This window comes from Macaca thibetana, chromosome 12 (assembly GCF_024542745.1).
Source record: "Macaca thibetana thibetana isolate TM-01 chromosome 12, ASM2454274v1, whole genome shotgun sequence".
Lineage (NCBI taxonomy): Eukaryota > Metazoa > Chordata > Mammalia > Primates > Cercopithecidae > Macaca > Macaca thibetana.
The window spans coordinates 122,086,302-122,104,930 of record NC_065589.1 but is presented as its reverse complement, the minus strand read 5'-3'; the positions used below and the strand labels follow the sequence as shown (position 1 = coordinate 122,104,930).

The 18,629-nt window shown below is 38.3% G+C and overlaps 1 protein-coding gene across 1 annotated transcript in view; it reads right to left on the bottom strand.

Moving 5' to 3' along the window:
- CNTNAP5 (contactin associated protein family member 5) overlaps window positions 1-18,629 on the bottom strand; it is an 862,050-nt gene that overhangs the window by 305,581 nt on the left and 537,840 nt on the right. The gene's annotated exons all lie outside the window — the stretch shown is intronic.

Here is an 18,629-nt window from a genome sequence, read left to right as displayed (position 1 = left end):
TGACTTTTTCCCCAAGCCTTAATACACCAGTACCAGTGTCTTGATACTGATGTTTCACATTCAGATTTTCCATTCATCTCTCTCTCTCTCTCTTTTATTATTATTTTGTAGACTGCAGTAGTGCGATCATGGCTTATGACACATTGCAGCCTCACACTTCCAGGCTCAAATGATCTCCCAACTCAGTCTCCCGAGTAGCTGGGAGTACAGGTGTGAGCCACCACCCTGGCTAGTTTTTTAAAAAAATGTTTGTAGAGACGGGGTCTCACTCTGTTATCCACGCTGGTCTTGAACTCCTGGCCTCAAGTGATCCTCCTGCCTCAGTCTCTCAAGCTGCTGGGATTATAGGCATGATCCAGCAGGCCCAGCCTTATTTTCCATTCATTTAAATTCATTCATTCCTTTAAAATCAGTGCAGAGGTAATGCCTCTCAAAATGTGGCCCCTCACCTCTTACATGGCCCTCCTCTTTGCTTATCTCTATGACCTTCCTCCTTGTTCCCACTGTATACTGAGCTTGGATCATCCATATACTATTGTGTCTGTTTCAATGGGTTACAGAACCTGTAAGAGTAGAGGTCATATGTCATTTGATGTTGTACCCCAGCATCTAGCAGAGTGCAGCAATCACAGCAGGCCCTGAACAAATGTTTGACTCATGAATTAAAAAAATAACTGCTTACATACAGTATGGCTTTTCACTAATGACAGACTTTTTTTTTTTTTTTTTCTCTTGAGGTCGAGTCAGCTCTGTTGCCCAGGCTGGAGTGCAGTGGCTTGATCTTGGCTCACTGCAAACTCTGCCTCCCAGGTTCAAGAGATTCTCCTGCCTCAGCCTCCTGAGTAGCTGGGATTACAGGCACATGCCACCATTCCCAGCTAATTTTTGTATTTTTAGTAGAGACGGTGTTTCCTCTTATTGGGCAGGCTGGTCTCGAACTCCTGACCTCGTGATCCACCCACCTCGGCCTCCCAAAGTGCTGGGATTACATGTGTGAGCCACTGCACCCGACTGAGACTGTCTTATTTTTATGTACCTAGTACTCAGTATAGTACATAACATGTAGTAAGTGCACAATGAAATTCAGTTTATTTTGACTTAACTATCATTTACTGAGTTCCTAGTATGTGTCAACAGATGCGGTTGCCACCAGAGGATGGAACCATTGAGGAGGCAATCAATCTCTACCCCAGAAAGCTTACAGCTTGGTGGGCAGCCACAAAAGTCTGCATGCTCAGATAGAGGCAGGTTCAAGTGTCCTGAGATAGGGAGCTTTGACCAATCTGCAGGTTTGGGAAATATATTTTATTAAGCTAACATGAATAAATCTTTTGGGGTACAAAGGAGACATCTGCTGTCTCATACACGAGAAAATAGAATGGTGTCTGATGCTTCAGACAGAATGCTGTGGCTCAGAGCAGCAGGTACATCTCCAATCATGTCACCCTATGATGCTTTAAACACTTAGTGGCTCCCAACAGCTTTCAAGATATAGTACCAACTCCTCTCCTGAGCCAGCTCCTGCCCCTGGAGACTGATATCCCATCCCAGGAATAGGAAGCTGCAGTTTGTCATGATCAAATGCGAGGGGTACCTCAAATAATTGATTACCAGGAAAGTTATGAAGTCTGAGAGGGTTTGACTTTTTATAAATGAGAGTGAACTCAAGGTTATCCTTGTTCTCATGGCATTCTCTCCTGCGTTCCTGCAAACTCTCCGCAGCAGGAGGTATGTGGGAGTCCCACAATCTGTGCCCCACATTGTGAGCATAATGTACAGATTATTTTTGTTTGCGTAAACCTGATAACACCCTTGGGTGTTTGTCACAAAGGTGAAAATCAGCTCTTGGCTGTGTTGACCTCCCAACCGCTCCTGCATTCCCAGGATGACAGCTATGTGGAAGGAGTTGCTGTTGTCCCACAAAAGGTAAACACCACCCCACAGCATGTGAGCAGTTGCAGAGTAAACCCTGGAATCAGAATGGGTGGTTTTGTCTCGCGGGGCTACCCCTTACTCCCTGTGGAAGCGTGGACAAGCTACTTCACCTGTGCTAGGCAACCTCTAAGGTGATTCCCGTGACGGACAGATACTTCCTGGGATTCATGTTCTGCTGATAAAATCATGTCTTCCCTCCAAGTGGGCTGAACTTACTGACTTGCTCTAACAAATAGAATATGATAGTGTGGTAGATATCATTTCCAAGATTAAGTTATAAAACAAAATGACTTCCATCTTGGGTGCTTCTAGATCACTAACTGTGGTAGAAGCCAACTCCCATGTAACAAGGCAGCCCTTGCAAGAAGTCCAAGGGAGTGAGCCTGGAAGTTTCAGCAGTATGCCTTGCGAATGGGCACCAAAGTAAGATCCCCACATCAAGCCTTAAAATGAAAGCAGTCCTGTGGACATCTTTATTGCAGGTGCATGAGAGACCGAGCCAGAACCACCCAGCTAAGCTGCTTACGGACCCAGAGACACTCCGAGATGATAACGTCTGTTGTTTCCAGGTGTTGTTTTAGAATCCTTCATTACAATAGGTAGCTAATCAACTCTCAAAGCATAAATTGTCTCATCAGACTACAGTAACTCAAAATGAGCCTCCCTCATACTGTTGTAGTAAGGATTCAAAGACGTAATCCACCTATGGCACATACAAAGTGCTTGATTAATATGAGTCTATATTATTAATAGTAGTAGTATTGTTTCATGACTTGTTGCCTCTCCTTTTTTTAATACTATTTTCAATAATTTTTAAAAGTTAAATATAATAACAATTACTTTTTTCTTTCGTTCCTTTCTTTCTTTCGGCCTAGAATAACAGTTCTTAAACACTAAAAGAAAATGAAAACAAATGAATTTAACCAGGATTAAAGCAACCTTGAAATTTAACATTTTCTTTTTCACTTTCTTTTTACAGAAAATTTCAAATACGAAGAGCACAGAGAGTAATAAAAGGATCCTGGCTAGCATCACAACCAGCTTCAGCAACTCCCAGTATATCGCTCATCTTCCATCATCTATATTCTCAGTGCATCAGTTCTTTGGCTGTCTAAAAACAAAGACACATAAAACTCCAAATTTGACTTTAAATCATGACTAAGCCATGATTCTGCAGGCCAGCCATTGAGTCTGGGATTCGCTGGGCAGTCCATGCCTCTGCAGCCAGCTGCTGGGTCAGCTGGGCTGGGTGGTAGTAAGCTGTAGTTCTTTGCTTCGGCCCACGTGACCTCTCACACTCTAGCAGGGAAGTTTACATGGTACAATCTCCCAGAACAGCAAGAAACCAAGTACTTGTCAGGCCTCTGCTTGCATGATGTTTGCTGATGCCCCATTGCCCAAGGCAAATCACTCGAACCGTCCAAAATTCTCAGGAAAAAATCCCAAGAAGCTAAATGAAATGGAGCAACAGGGTAGACATAGACTTTATCATTGTTTGACTTCACTGAACAGGTCACACTGCATGGGGATGTGAACATAAAATAAATGTTTATTTCACTAAGTCGTTGAGATCTTAGAGTCATTTACCACCTTAGTTAACCTACTGTTCTTGATATACTTATTCCTTAAATGCTGCCTCAGTAACTGGGAGATCTCTGAGGGCAAAGCCTGGTAACAGCATTGCCATTTATGGACACTGTAAATGAGTTCATAAAATATAAGTACTTTTCCCAAAGACAAACCAGCTGGTAGGTGGTTAATCTAATGCTATCATCCCTTCCTGATTTATTAATGGGAATGCTTTACAAAACTGAAACATCCTTCATCAATTATTTGATTTCCCTAAACTACAATATTATTTGGGAAAAGCGAGTTACATGGTTGATGGTTTCCCTATAGTTCATCAGTTTCAAAATGCTGAAATGTTTCCCTAGGGTGCCCCGAAATAACCAATGAAAATATTTTTAGTATTACTAGGAATGTATAGATTTAAACATATTTGATATTGAAACAGTAGTTTGACTAGTAGGATGAATCCTACCAAAAAATTTTAAAATATAAAAATAAATTTGATAACCTCATTTTAAACAATATTGCTATTATATTATGAAACTATTAAACATAGCAAGAAAAAGCTAATAATTATCAACTGAAACTAAATGATTTATCATAAAAGATAAAATATAAAATGCAAACATTAGATAAAATTCTGCAATATAGCTTAGAGTTGGTAATGAGCTTAAACTCATAATTTAATGCTTTTTAAAAATGATATATTTTCACATTTAGACCACTGAAAGTGCAAGAAGCAACCTAATGCACAGATAGTTGTCTCTAAATAAAAGTTCTCACATAAAAGGAACAAAGATTTTACTGAGTCAATTTCTGGACCATGAAAAGTACAGAATGAAAGTGGAATGTCTTGTTTTGCCTAAAAACAAGACTTTTATTAAAGACTGGAATTATCTCAAAATGGTCCAGGAGTCAATTTGATGGGACAATTTGGGCATAAAAAAGAATAGCCACTTTGATTGTTAAATATATACAATTTATTAGTTTCTATCAATCAATTTATGTATGTATGCATGTATGTATGTATTTATGTATCTATCTATCTACCTACCTAGCATCTATCTTGTCTCTCTACTCAAGTCCATTGGTCCCCTTTGAAGTTTAATAGAGAATGAAGTCATGTTCTGAATATTAGAAAGAATAGAGATCACATCCTGCCTTTCTTGTATAAATGTATTTGGATGCTACTTAACAGTCCATTAAAAAAATTTTTAGAGAATAACCAAACCAGAATCTGCAAAAGAATACTAGAATTTGAAAATCATCCTTTAGTAATGCCCAGTGAGGTAAAGGATTAGACAATGATTGTCAAGGACTGCTAAACCATTAGGTGGAATATTAATGGGATATTTTAGTCTATGGATTCAATTTAAAACACCCGAACTCATGGGTCAATCTTAATGTCATGAAAAGTGATTATCAGAGTGCCTCTAATGTGGCACAATAAGACATAACACGATCTAAAACACATTCTTGCCAAAAAAATTGAAGCTAAATGTATTCGAGCCCCAAGATCTAAACACCAATTTACAGAAAGACGCCAACATGCCCAGCCACACTGTTAAGAAGGCAATTAGTTAAATCTAGAATACAGGAATGTTTCACTTAGTGTCTTCAACAAAAATGGCAAAAATGGAGTGGAAATGCAAAAGATATGTCAGCCCATCAAACACTATGCCTAGATCTTGTTTAGACCCTAATTCAAACACGTTAAAGAAAAGATGAGAAAGGAAGGAAGGAAGGAAGGAAGGAAGGAAGGAAGGAAGGAAGGGAGGGAGGGAGGGAGGGAGGGAGGGAGGGAGGGAGGGAGGGAGGGAGGGAGGGGAGATGTTTTAAGATAACCACAACAATTATAGATCAGATTTTATAACAGATTATATTAAATATTTCTAATTTTGATAGGTACAATAATGGCAGTGTGATTATGTTTTAAAAGATGAGTTGTCCTGTGTTAGAGTTATTCACTATAAATACTGTAGTTGTAGTAAAATTATATGTCCACAATTTGTTTTTAAGATGCTCCATCAGCTGTGCACAGTGGTTCACACCTGTAATTCCAACATTTTGGGAGGCTGAGGTGGGACAATCACTTGAGGCTGAGAGCTCGAGACCAGCCTGAGCAACATAATTAGATCTCTGTTTCTACGAAAAATTTAAAATCAGCTGGGTGCAGTGGCTTGTACCTGTAGTCTCTGCTACCCAGGAAAGCTGAAGCAGAATAGCCTGAGCCCAAGAGTTTGAGGCTGCAGTGAGCTATGATTATGCCATTCACTCCAGCCTGGGTGACACAGTAAGATCCTGTCTCAGTTGAAAAAATAAATAGATAAATACATAAATAAATACATAAATAAATAAACTGTTGCATCAAACAAGTGAGGATGGGATAGTAGAAAAAAAATGGGAGAATATTGATAACTGTTGAGCCTGAGTGAAGAATACATGTAGGACAATTACGTGATATTATCTTTCTTCTTCTTTTTTTTTTTTTTTTTTTTTTTTTTGACGGAGTCTTGCTCTGTCACTAGACTGGAGTGCAGTGGCATGATCGCAGCTCACTACAACCTCCGACTCACTGGTTCAAGCTATTCTCCTGCCTCAACCTCCCGAGTGGTTGGGATTACAGGCACACGCCACTATGCCCGGCTAATTTTTGTATTTTTCACAGAGATGGGGTTTCACCATGTTGGCTAGGCTGGTCTCGAACTCCTGACCTCGTGATCCGCCCACCTCTGCCTCCCAAAGTGCTAGGATTACAGGTGTGAGCCACCGCGCCCGGCTGATTTTATCTAAGTATCTTCTGGATTCTTCTGACTTGCTGTAATATGGGATATTGAGCTACCAATCTGGTTACAGTTGTCTCCCCAAAGCATCTCCTTAAGCTGGATATTCCTTTTAAAACTGGCCTTTTTCACGAAACATAATTCCCTTGAAATCCATTCAAGCTTTGCGATGTCTCAGTTGTCAATTCCAGTTTCACTGCTGAGTAGTATTCCATAATATGGACATACTACAATTTAATAATTAATCCATTGAAGAACATTTGGGTTGTTTCCGTTTTAAGCTATTTCAGTTGTAGCATTTTAAAATTCTAGAAGGTTGGTTTTTTTCCTTTAAATATTATTTTTTCTAATAGCATGTGATGCTTGACTCATTGATGCAAAATTTCATTCATGTCTCTGAGAATATTAATCCTATTATAGTGCCTTTGATCCTTTCTTTGCTCTGTATAGGCTGTTCCCTTTAAGCTGTACTTGTTTGGTTAGTTGCTTTAATTGTTGTGTGTTTTGTTTTGGTCTCCATCTTATATTTCATGTGATACTGCTTTCTGGGATGTTCTCTCATATTTGACAGTGGTCCCTGAAATACTACTTGGTATTTCTAAACGAATGCCTGTGGTTTGCCTTCCAAGGACTTTAATGTAGGCTTATCTGGTTGAAGAATTTTGTGAGAAATGCTCATGTTAGTGTCTTTTGTCTTTCTCTTGGTCTTGTTAGAGTCTATGATTTAGAGGATGTATGCTTGGCTGCTGAATATCTGGGAGCTGAAGAGAAGAAGGCCAGGTCTTAGCATTCTCTTTATATAAATGTTTTCATACGGTACCCCAGTTTCCATATGGTATAACCTCCTTCAACCATACAAGTTTTCTCCCAGTTTTAGGAATTCTGTTTTCTCCAAAGAACAACTTCCAGTCTTCTCTCTCAGTGGTGAGGGAGCAAGCACCAAGTGTCCACCATTGGAAAGAAGATTGATAATCTAGCTACTTCTAACACAGATGTGGATTTACTCTTCCTGTATTTATCTTACCTTCACCTTCGTTTGCAAAGGTGGCTGATGATTCCTATTTCTGTGCCTTTGGGGGGTTTTGTAATGTGGATTTGTTTGTTTCTTGGATTTCACTACATGTAAATTAAGATTTAGCATTTTAATTATGTTAATCTGTTACCTGTTACCATTCGTCTACTCACTTTCTGCTTTCTGCATTTTCTTGGCCTTTTCTCCTGTGTTTTTTGCGTCTCTCTCTCTCTCTCTGAGTGGTGGTGGTGTTTTTCGGCGAGGTGGGGGGGTTGTGTGTGTGCCCTGTATTTGTCTTCTTTTGTCATGCCATTGTGTTGGATTCGAGTTGTGTCAATTTAAGCCAAACTAGAACTACATTTACTAGAATTCCTTTCCTTACATAGTTTCTGGTCAGCATATCCCACAATAGACATTTTGCATGAGATGTGGCAGGTGCAAGAGCATAGCACAGACATTGATTCCATGCGTGTAAGGTCAATGAAGGGCATGAGGTGCTACTGTAGATCACACACATCATTGCTCATCTTCTGATACATGTTACTAGTGTGTGGCAGCCACACCAGCTGCTACTCCAGATGGGCTACCTTCTCCTTCAGTTTCCCTAATTTCTAGCCAGATGAATTCTCAGTCTCCTATGAGAACCCCATTACTGAAGCTGCTGTTTTGGAGATGGTAAAAGGCAAAGAGTTCCTCTGATTTGCTGCTGACTTACAGAACCATTTAAAACAAACAAACAAACAAACAAAACACTTACTATTCTTCATGAGGAGTGTAAGGAAGTAAAGTTAAACACACATGTGCAATTCACCAACTCTTCCAGGAAGTACAAACATACACGTTTGTTTATTAAATTATTCTGCCTACCCTGCTTGCCTAACACATTATGGAACAAATACTCCACACACAGTTATTGAGAATGCACTTGTTTTTCACTAACTCTAAGGTAAGCTCTGAGGAAATTGCATGCAAAAAAAAGACATGGTTCTAAATCTCAAGTAATTCAGGGTCTTAAACTTACCAAAATTAATCTCAATCTAGGCACAAAATGTATATTGACCTGTTCCTATAAAAGAAAAAAATAGAAAAAGTATTTAAAGAGCTCCCCCAACCCATGAGCTTGAGGCTGCAATTAACCACATTTTTGCCATTGCATTCCAGTCTGGGAGCCTGGGTCACAGAGTACACAGAGTAAGTAATACTTCATCTCCAAAAAAAAAAAAAAAAAAGAAGCTCCCTCAGATAATAGAGTAAGATGATAATATTGTGAGATTAAATGGTTTCTCAAATGAACCTTTTAAAGAACAAACCATCTCACTAGTACTTCTATTTCTCCAAAGAACAGAAAAAGAAAGATATCTTCTCATCTTCCACATTTGTTAGGTAAAGTAAATGCAAAGCTGATCCTTAACTTGACAAACATCATAAAGAAAGAAAAAATTATGGAATCACTCATGAATATCGATCACAAAATTTTAAGTATAGGATCAGCAAACAGAACCAAATAACATATTTTAAAATTGCATAATGACCAAGGGAATGTTTAATCCAAAAAATCAAGAGATATTAAATATTTAAAAATTTCTTTAAATATTTAAATAAATAATTCACAACTATAGATAGTTGTTGATAAAGGCAACTCAAATCAGTAGAAAAACAAAAAACAATTACATGTGGTATTGAGATAATTGGGAAACTATATGGAAAAAGATGAAATTAAATCCACTCCTCATACTACAGACCGGGATCAAATTTTAATTGAGTCAGAGATTTAAATTTTGAAAATATAATACATACATGTACTAGAGGAAAACAAGGCTGAATTTCTATATAAATTAGAAGCAGCAAAACTACTACTAACAATGATTTAAAATCCAGAAGCAATAAAAGAAAATATAGATGAATTTCCTAATATTCAAAATAAATTTAAAAAAATAAACAACCTTTTTGAATGGCAAAATATATAATAAACAAAAAAAGGGCAAATGGACAAACTGGGAAAAATTATAATTTGCATCACAAAGCACTAACATTTCTAATATATTTTTACAAGTTAAAAACAAAGACAAAATAGGTAACAACCTATAGGAATATATGCTCATGATATGAGTGGACACTCACAGAAAAATAAATGCAAATAAATCTAAAACACATAAAAGATGTCTGTCGTTACTTATAGAAAAATAAGTGCTAATGAAAATGAGAATATTAGTTTATATTGTAGGAGAAAGACCTTTTCCCTAGCAGGCTTAGCAGTAGAGTATTGTCAATCTTTTGGATCATTGCTAATTTGATATGTGAAAAATTGGATCTCAGTGGCATTTTCTTTAGCATTTATTTTTTTCCTATAAGCAAGGTCAGACAAATTTTTATGTGTTTTAGATTTATTTGCATTTATTTTTCTATTGAGTGTTCATTCATATCATGAGCATATATAATCTATTGGATCATTGCTAATTTTACATATATACATATATATATATTTTGTCCATTTGCCCTTTTATTTATGTATATATGTATGACTAAGAGGGAATGCAAAAATCATACAAATCCTAAACGTGAAATTCAGTAATATCTAGCAAAATTACAGATACATCTAAACTTTGACCCAGAAACACCATGTCTAGTGATCTTCTGGTAAAAAATGGGGGGAAAAAGATGTTTCCATATTTTTTAAAAAACACCATTTGTGCTTGCAAAAAGAGAGAAATCATCCCCGGTGTTCATCAGTTGAGGACTAGTTGAATAAACTATGTTGCATTCACACAGTATAGTTCAGCTTTGAACAGGAAAGAAGCATCCCCACATGTAATACTGCAAGCTGAGCTTCCAAATATATGGTTAGGAGAGAAAAAAAGAGACAATGTATGTATAATATGCCAATGTTTCTCTAATAAATGGCGTATGAACTTATTTGTATTTGCTCATTTAAAAAAAACAGCATTTTTATAAAGGTTATGAATAGAGAATGGAAAGGAAGAGGAAGAAGGAATAAGAATAAAAGCAAGACTTGTTTGAAGAAGTCGTATTTTGTTGGTTTTACATTAAAGCCAACATAAACAAGCATTTTTTGAATGGCTTGTAATTGTAAAGTTATCATCTTTTCTGCAGAGGTAGGGAAGACACCATAAATGTTCCCTCCATTAAGGTAGGTTTTAAAATGTGAGTAGGTGTTCACTATGTGAGTGCAGGATGGCTCCTTCTCAGCACGGAACAGCAACAGTGCAACAATGGTGCAACATGGTGACATATCAGTGTAATATGTATGTTTGTCAAGACTAAGTCCCAGGCTTCCTCACCCCAGAAAGCCTTTCCATATCATCAGTCTGAGTTAGGTAGCCCTCCTCTCTCTTTCCCCAACTCTATGTATGGAAATCCTTAGATCAGCATTTTGATCTCTCTTGTTAGACCATATATTTCTAGAGCACAGAGATGTTTTCTAAATTTAAATGATATACGTTTAATTAATATTAGTTGAGTGTCCCCTCTTTTGGTAAAAGTTAAATTGAGCTAAACTTAAAGATTCTATGGCATATCTTTGTTCTCTGCAATGCCTCGTAGAGCTCAAGACAAAGAGATTACCATCCACTGTATATGAAATGACTTGATACTTCTTACACAAGTTCTAAATTAGCACTGAAGGTCATCTTTGGGGAAATCATTACATTTTCTGTTGGGAAGAAGATGAGAGTGTGAAGGAAAAGCAAAACAAACATTATGAGTAACAAGATTTGTCTTCATTAGAAAAAACAGTAACTAGTAATCCTATTGTTGCATTGGAAGGTCTAATATTAGGGGTACACACAGAGATAGGTGCTCTTCAATGAAAAGGACAATGATAGACATATTAAGGCTCTTCAGAATTGCTTTTTATATTAATGAGAACAGATGTATAATGTAGCTGGACAGAGCAGATGGATCAGTGTTTTCATTTTTGAGGAAAATAGTCTGAGTATAGTTCTGGCAGCTAATTTATTGCCTAAGGTACAATTTGAAATGTCCTTGCGATGCCCACTCTCATTAAAGATAATGATAGTATTCAGACAGCAAAATAGTTTTATTTAGACCTCACCTTTTCAAGTACCAAGGTCAGAGCTGTAGTGTTTCTGCACCGCCATTTATATTCCTATTGTAAAACTATAGAAATAGACAAGAAGCTCAGTATGTATTTTTAAGGCCTTAAAAATGTATCAGTCCTGTTTCTTCCTTTGCTTCCTATGTCACCAGCAATATAATATTTACCACATGATTGCATCTTTAGTTACAGATCTCCATGCACAGCCTACAGACATCAATAGGATCAAATTAATTCTAGTAATTAAGTAAATGCTTGTGAAGCATTTTGCATTTAGCAGCCATTTATTTAATTAAGTTTATCAAACCTCTTGTGCAGTAGGTTTGTGGGACTTTGCCTTGGCCTTATTTCAGTGAAGAAAAGAAAAATAAATATGTTAAAACTAATGGGAGTGCTGAAATTAGTTCAAACAATGTGTCAGGGGATTAAATTAGAAAATAGATCTTTTGGTGTCCCAGTGTGCACATAGCTGGTACAGGCTGAAAATAGACATAGGTTCTGTAACATTTTCATTACCTAAAAGGAGGTTAGTAAAGATGGAACCAGATTAGTGGTTGCTACAGATTAGAAATGGAGATAAGAGAGTGCAGGTATGGCTATAAGATGATTGTCTTAATTTGCTGTCTACTATAATAGGGTATGTGAGACCTAGTAATTTATAAAGAACAAAGTTTTATTTTTTGTGGTTCTAGAGGCTTGCAAGTCCAAGGTCCAGGGGACTGCATCTAGTGAGGACCTTCTTCCTATATCATCCCACAGTAGAAAGTGGAACGGCAGAGAGAAAGAGAGAGAGAGAGAGGGAGAGAGAGAGAGAGAGCAAGGGGAAAACTCATCCTTTGATGAGAAACGCAGTAACTAACCCACTCCCATAATAACAACATTAACCCATTCACGAAGTCAGAGCACTCATGACCTAATATGCTCTTAAAGATCTCACATCCCAACACTGTTGCATTAAGCATTAAGTTTTCAACATGTGACCTTTGGAAAGCACATTCAAACCACCGCAAGGATAGCAGGAGGAATCCTCACGATGAAACTATTCTGCATCTTGATTATGGCAGTGATTGCGCAAGTCTACATGTGGTTAAAATTCCATGGAACTAAACACACACACAACTGAGTGCATGTAAAAATGGTACAATCTGAGTAAGTTCCATATATTATACCAACATCAATTTCCTTTTAAATATTGTACCATAGATATGCCAGATATTAGCACTGGGGAAACTCGGGCACACAGAACCTCACAGTGCTTTATTTTTGGTTCAAGGTTTACTGTAAATTATGTCAAAGTACAAAGTTGAAAAAGGAGGCAGGAGGATGAGTCAGCAATCTCACTTGCAGGTATATATTTAAGAGAAATGAAAACATGTGCCCAAATAAAAGCTGACATATACATGTCCATTATTCATAATAGTCAAAAAGTGTAAACAACCCAAAAACCTACCAACCAATGAACTGATAAACAAATGTGGTATTTCCATACCATGAAATATTACTAGGCAGTGAAAAGGAATGAGCCATGCTACAACACAGATAGATCGTGAAAACATGCTAAATGAAAGAAGCCAGTCACAGGAGAGCACATATTGTATGATTCCGTTTGTGTTAAATGTCCAAATTAGGCAAGCCTATAGAGAGAGAAAGTACATCAGTGACTGCAGGGACTGGAGGTGGAGGAGGGGAGATGAGGAATGACTTATGTGGATGGGGTTACTTTTTGGCGCATCGAAATGTTCTACAATTAAGATAGTGATGATGGCTTGCATAGCCATGTGAATATGCTAAAAACCACTAGCCTGTACACTTTAAATAGGTGAAATGTGTGGTCTATAAAATATGCCTCAATCAACCTGAAAAAAAGTTACAGAATGGGATGTTATGTTGTAGGACAGGTCCCAAAAGATGTTTCAGGCTCCAAGGACATGCTGCACCAGAGCCTGGTGTCTGCTTGATTTGGCCTGTGGTGTCTGATTAGGGCAACAACACCAGCCAGATGACCTCTGGCTCTGTGAGAGAGGCAAAGAAAGCACTGTGCCTGCCTCCATCTTCACCACCCAAGCCCACATCTGTACTTCATTTTCTTCTTAAAAACCACCACACATTTTATTAAAGATAAAATGTAGCAACAGTCGCTAAAAGTACGTTGAGAATGTTGTTGTGGCTAATATTCCTATTACATTGATGTCCTTCTGACCCTCCATGATCTGATACATTAGTGTATGAGATTTACAAAATAATAAGGTTTATATTTAAAGTATAAATACATAAGCAAGCTCAATATAAACTTTCCCAGTAATTCAAAGCTGAATTGAGTCTAGCCTATCAGATGCCTGGAAGTAAAGTCGTTGGTATGTAAAGACATGGGCAGGCTTGAACCTCCTCAGTGGGCACACACACCTTCTAAAGTATTGGTTCTCTGAGTATGTTCCTCAGACCCATGGCAATTGGCATACTCTGAGCTTTCAAGATAGGCATGCAAATTCTTGGGCCCCGTCCTGACCTATTAAACCAGAATCTCTGGGGATAGGGATCTGGAAGTCGTGTCTCATAATATTGTCAGGTAATTCTTTTACAAGTTAAAATTTCAAAAGCATTGTAGAAAGAAAGGAAGAAGAAAGAGGAAATAAATAAAGAAGAGAAAGAAAGAAAAGAAAGAAAGAGGAAGAAAGAAAGGAAAGAAAGAAAGAAAGAAAGAAAGAAAGAAAGAAAGAAAGAAAGAAAGAAAGAAAGAAAGAAAGAAAGAAAGAAAGAAAGAAAGAAAAGAGAAAGAAAGAAAGGGAGAGAGAGGCCGGGCGCGGTGGCTCAAGCCTGTAATCCCAGCACTTTGGGAGGCCGAGACGGGCGGATCACGAGGTCAGGAGATCAAGACCATCCTGGCTAACACAATGAAACCCCGTCTCCACTAAAAATACAAAAAAATTAGCCGGGCGTGGTGGCGGCGCCTGTAGTCCCAGCTACTCGGGAGGCTGAGGCAGGAGAATGGCGGGAACCCGGGAGGCGGAGCTTGCAGTGAGCCGAGATCACGCCACTGCACTCCAGCCTGGGCGACAGAGCGAGACTCCGCCTCAAAAAAAAAAAAAAAAAAAAAGAAAGGGAGAGAGAAAGGAAGGGAGAGAGAGAGAGGGAAGGGAAACTTTTGAAAATTAACTCTTATTAAATGGTGACAGGCCTGAGATTTTTACACTTTTAAACCCATTGCTGAAAACTCAAACTCAAGTTTCCAATATGTCTCAACATACCACTAGTCAAAATGATAAGTTCACCTTTTCCCAGAACCCTAAGTTTATATATATATATATATATATATTTCTCTCTTTTGTTTTTCCTAGTAATCTTACTTTTTTTTTTTTAGGGGAAATAGTAATCATGTTACTATGTAAGTTAAGATTGTTTCCCAACTCACTTATTCAATAATTCTGCTCCAACTAATGATTTTATCATCTTACCACCTGAGATCTTTCCAGAAATAATTTCTGGAGGCTGATAGCTCTGAATTCAAGCATCACTGATAATTTATAAAGACGCGGCCTTCTGAGAGACCTTTCTGGAAGCCAGGGTGGAACTAGCTATATACAGAGGCCCAAAAAGACGAGGAGACTATTGCAATAATCCCCCTGAGGAAGAATAAAGATCTGAGCCAGAGAGGGGCAATAAGAGATCTTTTAAAAAAGAGACCTAAATTTGGCACAGGAACATATTTATGCACACTAGAATTTGAAGACAACTGCTCTATACCTTATCTTAGACTCCATATATCTAGGTATAACATATGAAAACAATCAGACAACAAAGAAACACATAAATATTTATTTCTTCTGGGGCAAAAAATTGTTTACAGTTTGATTCAATACTTTGGTAAGATTTCAGTCTTAAATGCATCTGTCATTGTAATCCATTTCAAATTATCCAAAGACTTAGAATAAATTGAGGATGCTACACAATACAGTATATATATGACGGGGAGAAATGTATACAGCACAGGGAGATGGTCATGGAACAGATAATTATAGCACATGGAACTAAAGACAAAATCATAGTAGCTACCATCTGATACAATAGTTACCATTTGATACTATAGTTACAACTTGAGTTAATGGTTACCATTTAATCCCATAGTGCCTGACTCACATACAGAGTCAGGAATCTCACACAACAGTGTTGAGCCTCATTTTTACAGGGAAGTAAAAGGAGGCTCAGAACAGGACCCTGACTTGTCCAAGTCCACTCACCATTCAGCAGGAAACTGGTATCTAAATCTAGGCCTGGCTATACTCTGCGTATTTTCCCTGTCACAGAGGTAGGAGTTCATGCATCTTACCCAGGTATATTTAATATAAAAAATCAGATACGATATTCAGAGACTTATTTCAGTATCAAAGTCTCCAGGAAACCTTTACAAACTTTCAAGTGTTCCCTATAGTTAGCTTTCCAAACACAGTTGGAGGTTGCCCTGGAAGGATCTATCCACCGAATTGCAACTTTCTAGCTTGATGCATAGCAAAGAAAGCCTTTAGATTGTCGTGATACTTAACTCTCGACACACCCTCCCCGTAGATAACATTATTTGTTCTTGTATTTCATTGAAGCCTCTGACTTGATCACATCACCTAACCTATCTCTAAGCTGAAAAGGTAAAGAGGTGAACGTTTAAAAAAGAAATGACTTTCAAGAAGATTTGAAGATGAGGATATTATTTTATTCTTCATTTTATACATAAAAAAAGCTAAAAACAAAAACAGAAAACCAACCCAACCTGAAGCTCAGAGAGGTAAAATCATTTGTCCTGCAGGCAGGCCAGTGCCTGCTGCTGGCTCAGCTGGGTAGTGGCTAAGCTGTCTTCATGCTTACAGGGGCTGCTCAGCGACCCTGATGCATGCCATTGTTGTCATAGTACATGGAACAAAACCTCAATAACTCAGAAGACTCGGAGGCTTGAACAGATGAAATCATCAATACAAATTGCTGGTTGAGTCATACAACTAGAAAATAATCTCTAAAGATAAGATAGCACAGCTCATTCATTGATCCTTGGCTTTGGTGTTGAAATCTCCATCTAGTGAGCAGGGAGTCTAAGAGAGGAAGTCCCGCCTCTTTTCTCCAGGCATTAAATAGTATGTATGAGAAGTCCTGCCATGGGAAGTTGCCTGAGGCTTCTTCCAGACCCACTTTCTCCAGTCCTCTTTCTTTCTAGCTCCTGGTAAGGGCCATATTTCAGAAGCAGATTCATATCCCGTTTGTGGAGGTTCACGCCTTGTTTCGTAGGTGTAAGCCTTGACCTCACGACCAAGTGATACTGCTCTTGAGAGCTGAGTTTGTGGTGTGCAGTAAAAAAGAGAGAAGTTTTTTAGCCAAGGAGGTTTTAATTAAAATCCTGGCTTTGCTACTTATGAGTTTCATAAACCTGGCCTCACTACTGCTCCAAGGTTCTGTTTTCTTTAAAGGGTGCTAAAAGATCTGCTTCAGAAGATTTGTAGGGTTGGGGCTCAGAAACCAATACCCCAAGTACTGCTCTTCCACACGCTGAACACAAATATATATATATATATATCTGACCCACTGTCCCTAAGCCAGAATGAAGTTGTTCTCTGAAGTTCTTTTATCTGCCTAATATCTGGACCGACAATAAAGAACAATTGTTTTTTCTTCCCCCGCCTGTAAGACCAAGAATGTAACCATGCTTGAACAGATCCTGTCTCCTAGGCTCATTCAAATTCCAAAGAGAACTATTTACAAGTTGATCTCTGTTCCTGGACCCATCCATGCTCCCTGATAGACCTTGATGCGCCTCAACAGAATTCCTCTCTCCACTCCCATCCCTGTTTTGCCAGGGTAGTATGCAAGCTTCTGAACTAAGGGTAGTTTAGTGTTGCTCAAGTAAAAATTGGGTGGGTCATGTGCCCCCCTTTCAGGCATAACTCTTAGAACTCCCCACGTGATTCTCATTTTCTTCTCTCTCTATCATTTGAAAAGAGCTTCCCAAAGACCTGAAAGAAAATGGGGTGATAAGACAGAAGATGATTGAGCCCCTGTACAGTTTCGTGTACCAGCCATCCTGCAGTGTGAGTGAGAAAAACAAATGTTTCCTTTGCTAAGCCACTGAGACGTTAGGGTTATTTACCACCTTAGCCTACATGCTTGCTCCCTAAACGTTAGCACAGTTCCTGGAGCCTTCTGGGGAAAGAGCCTGCTAACAAGTTTTCCTATTTATGGATAATGCAAATGAGCTCATACAATGTGAGAGCTTTCCCCAAAACCACCCCCACTGGTAAAGGCTCTATCTGTAAATCTGATGTTGGTTCTTGACTCTACACTCCATGCTCTCGCCTCTAAATGCCGAAAACAAAAAACTCATAAAACAGTTATATTGTGGTCATAAGTTTTCAAAACTGGTTTCAACTAGACAGAGTAATAAGGGCTATCCTGGTGAAAGTTCTTTGAAGGCATCCTTGGAAATAATTACACAGTATTTATTTGTCTATATTTCACTGTCATTATTTTAACAAGTCCAGAATTCGTTGTGCAGGGGCCCTGCTGGTAATATAATAAACATTTTTGCATTTGCATACCATTAAAGAATGGCGTTTCTGTGTGAATTGGTGAATGTCTACTTTTTAAGCTGTGAGAAGGATATTTTATGATGAAAAATCTGTGTCTTTTAGTGTGTGCAGTTCACATGAGGTTTGAGAAAAAGATGAACAAAAATGACATGAGCTACACTTAGAGGATATTTACTTTTGTTACCCAGGACATTTTACGTTAATGCAATATGTGATACCCATTTCCAGATTAAATACAAATCACGTTGTCATTTTTCCTACTAGATCATGCTTATAGTTAAGTTCCTTCTCATCATCACCGCGATGAGAAAATACTAATTGTCACGAAACAGCATGAACACCAGCAAGAACACTGAGGCAGAAAGCTCTGGGCTAGAGATGAATTTATTTTAAAGCTCTAGAAGCTGCAGCTTCAAGATCTTCTAGCAAATCTCTAGCAATGTGTTCACAACATTATGCATTTTATAAACTGTGTGTGTCAGTAAGGGCGGGTGTGTGTAGGCTATCAGAGAAGTAGGCTGTTTGGAGATATATCTGTATTTGTTATAAGGATTTGACCGGATTTGAGCTGATGCTATTGTGGGAGCAGGTGAAGTGATCTCTGGAAAGCTGTTGTCCTCTCCTCAGATGCTGGAGCTTGAAGACCACAGTGGAGAGGAGAAGGTGGATGTGAGGTGCGGGAGCTAGGTTAA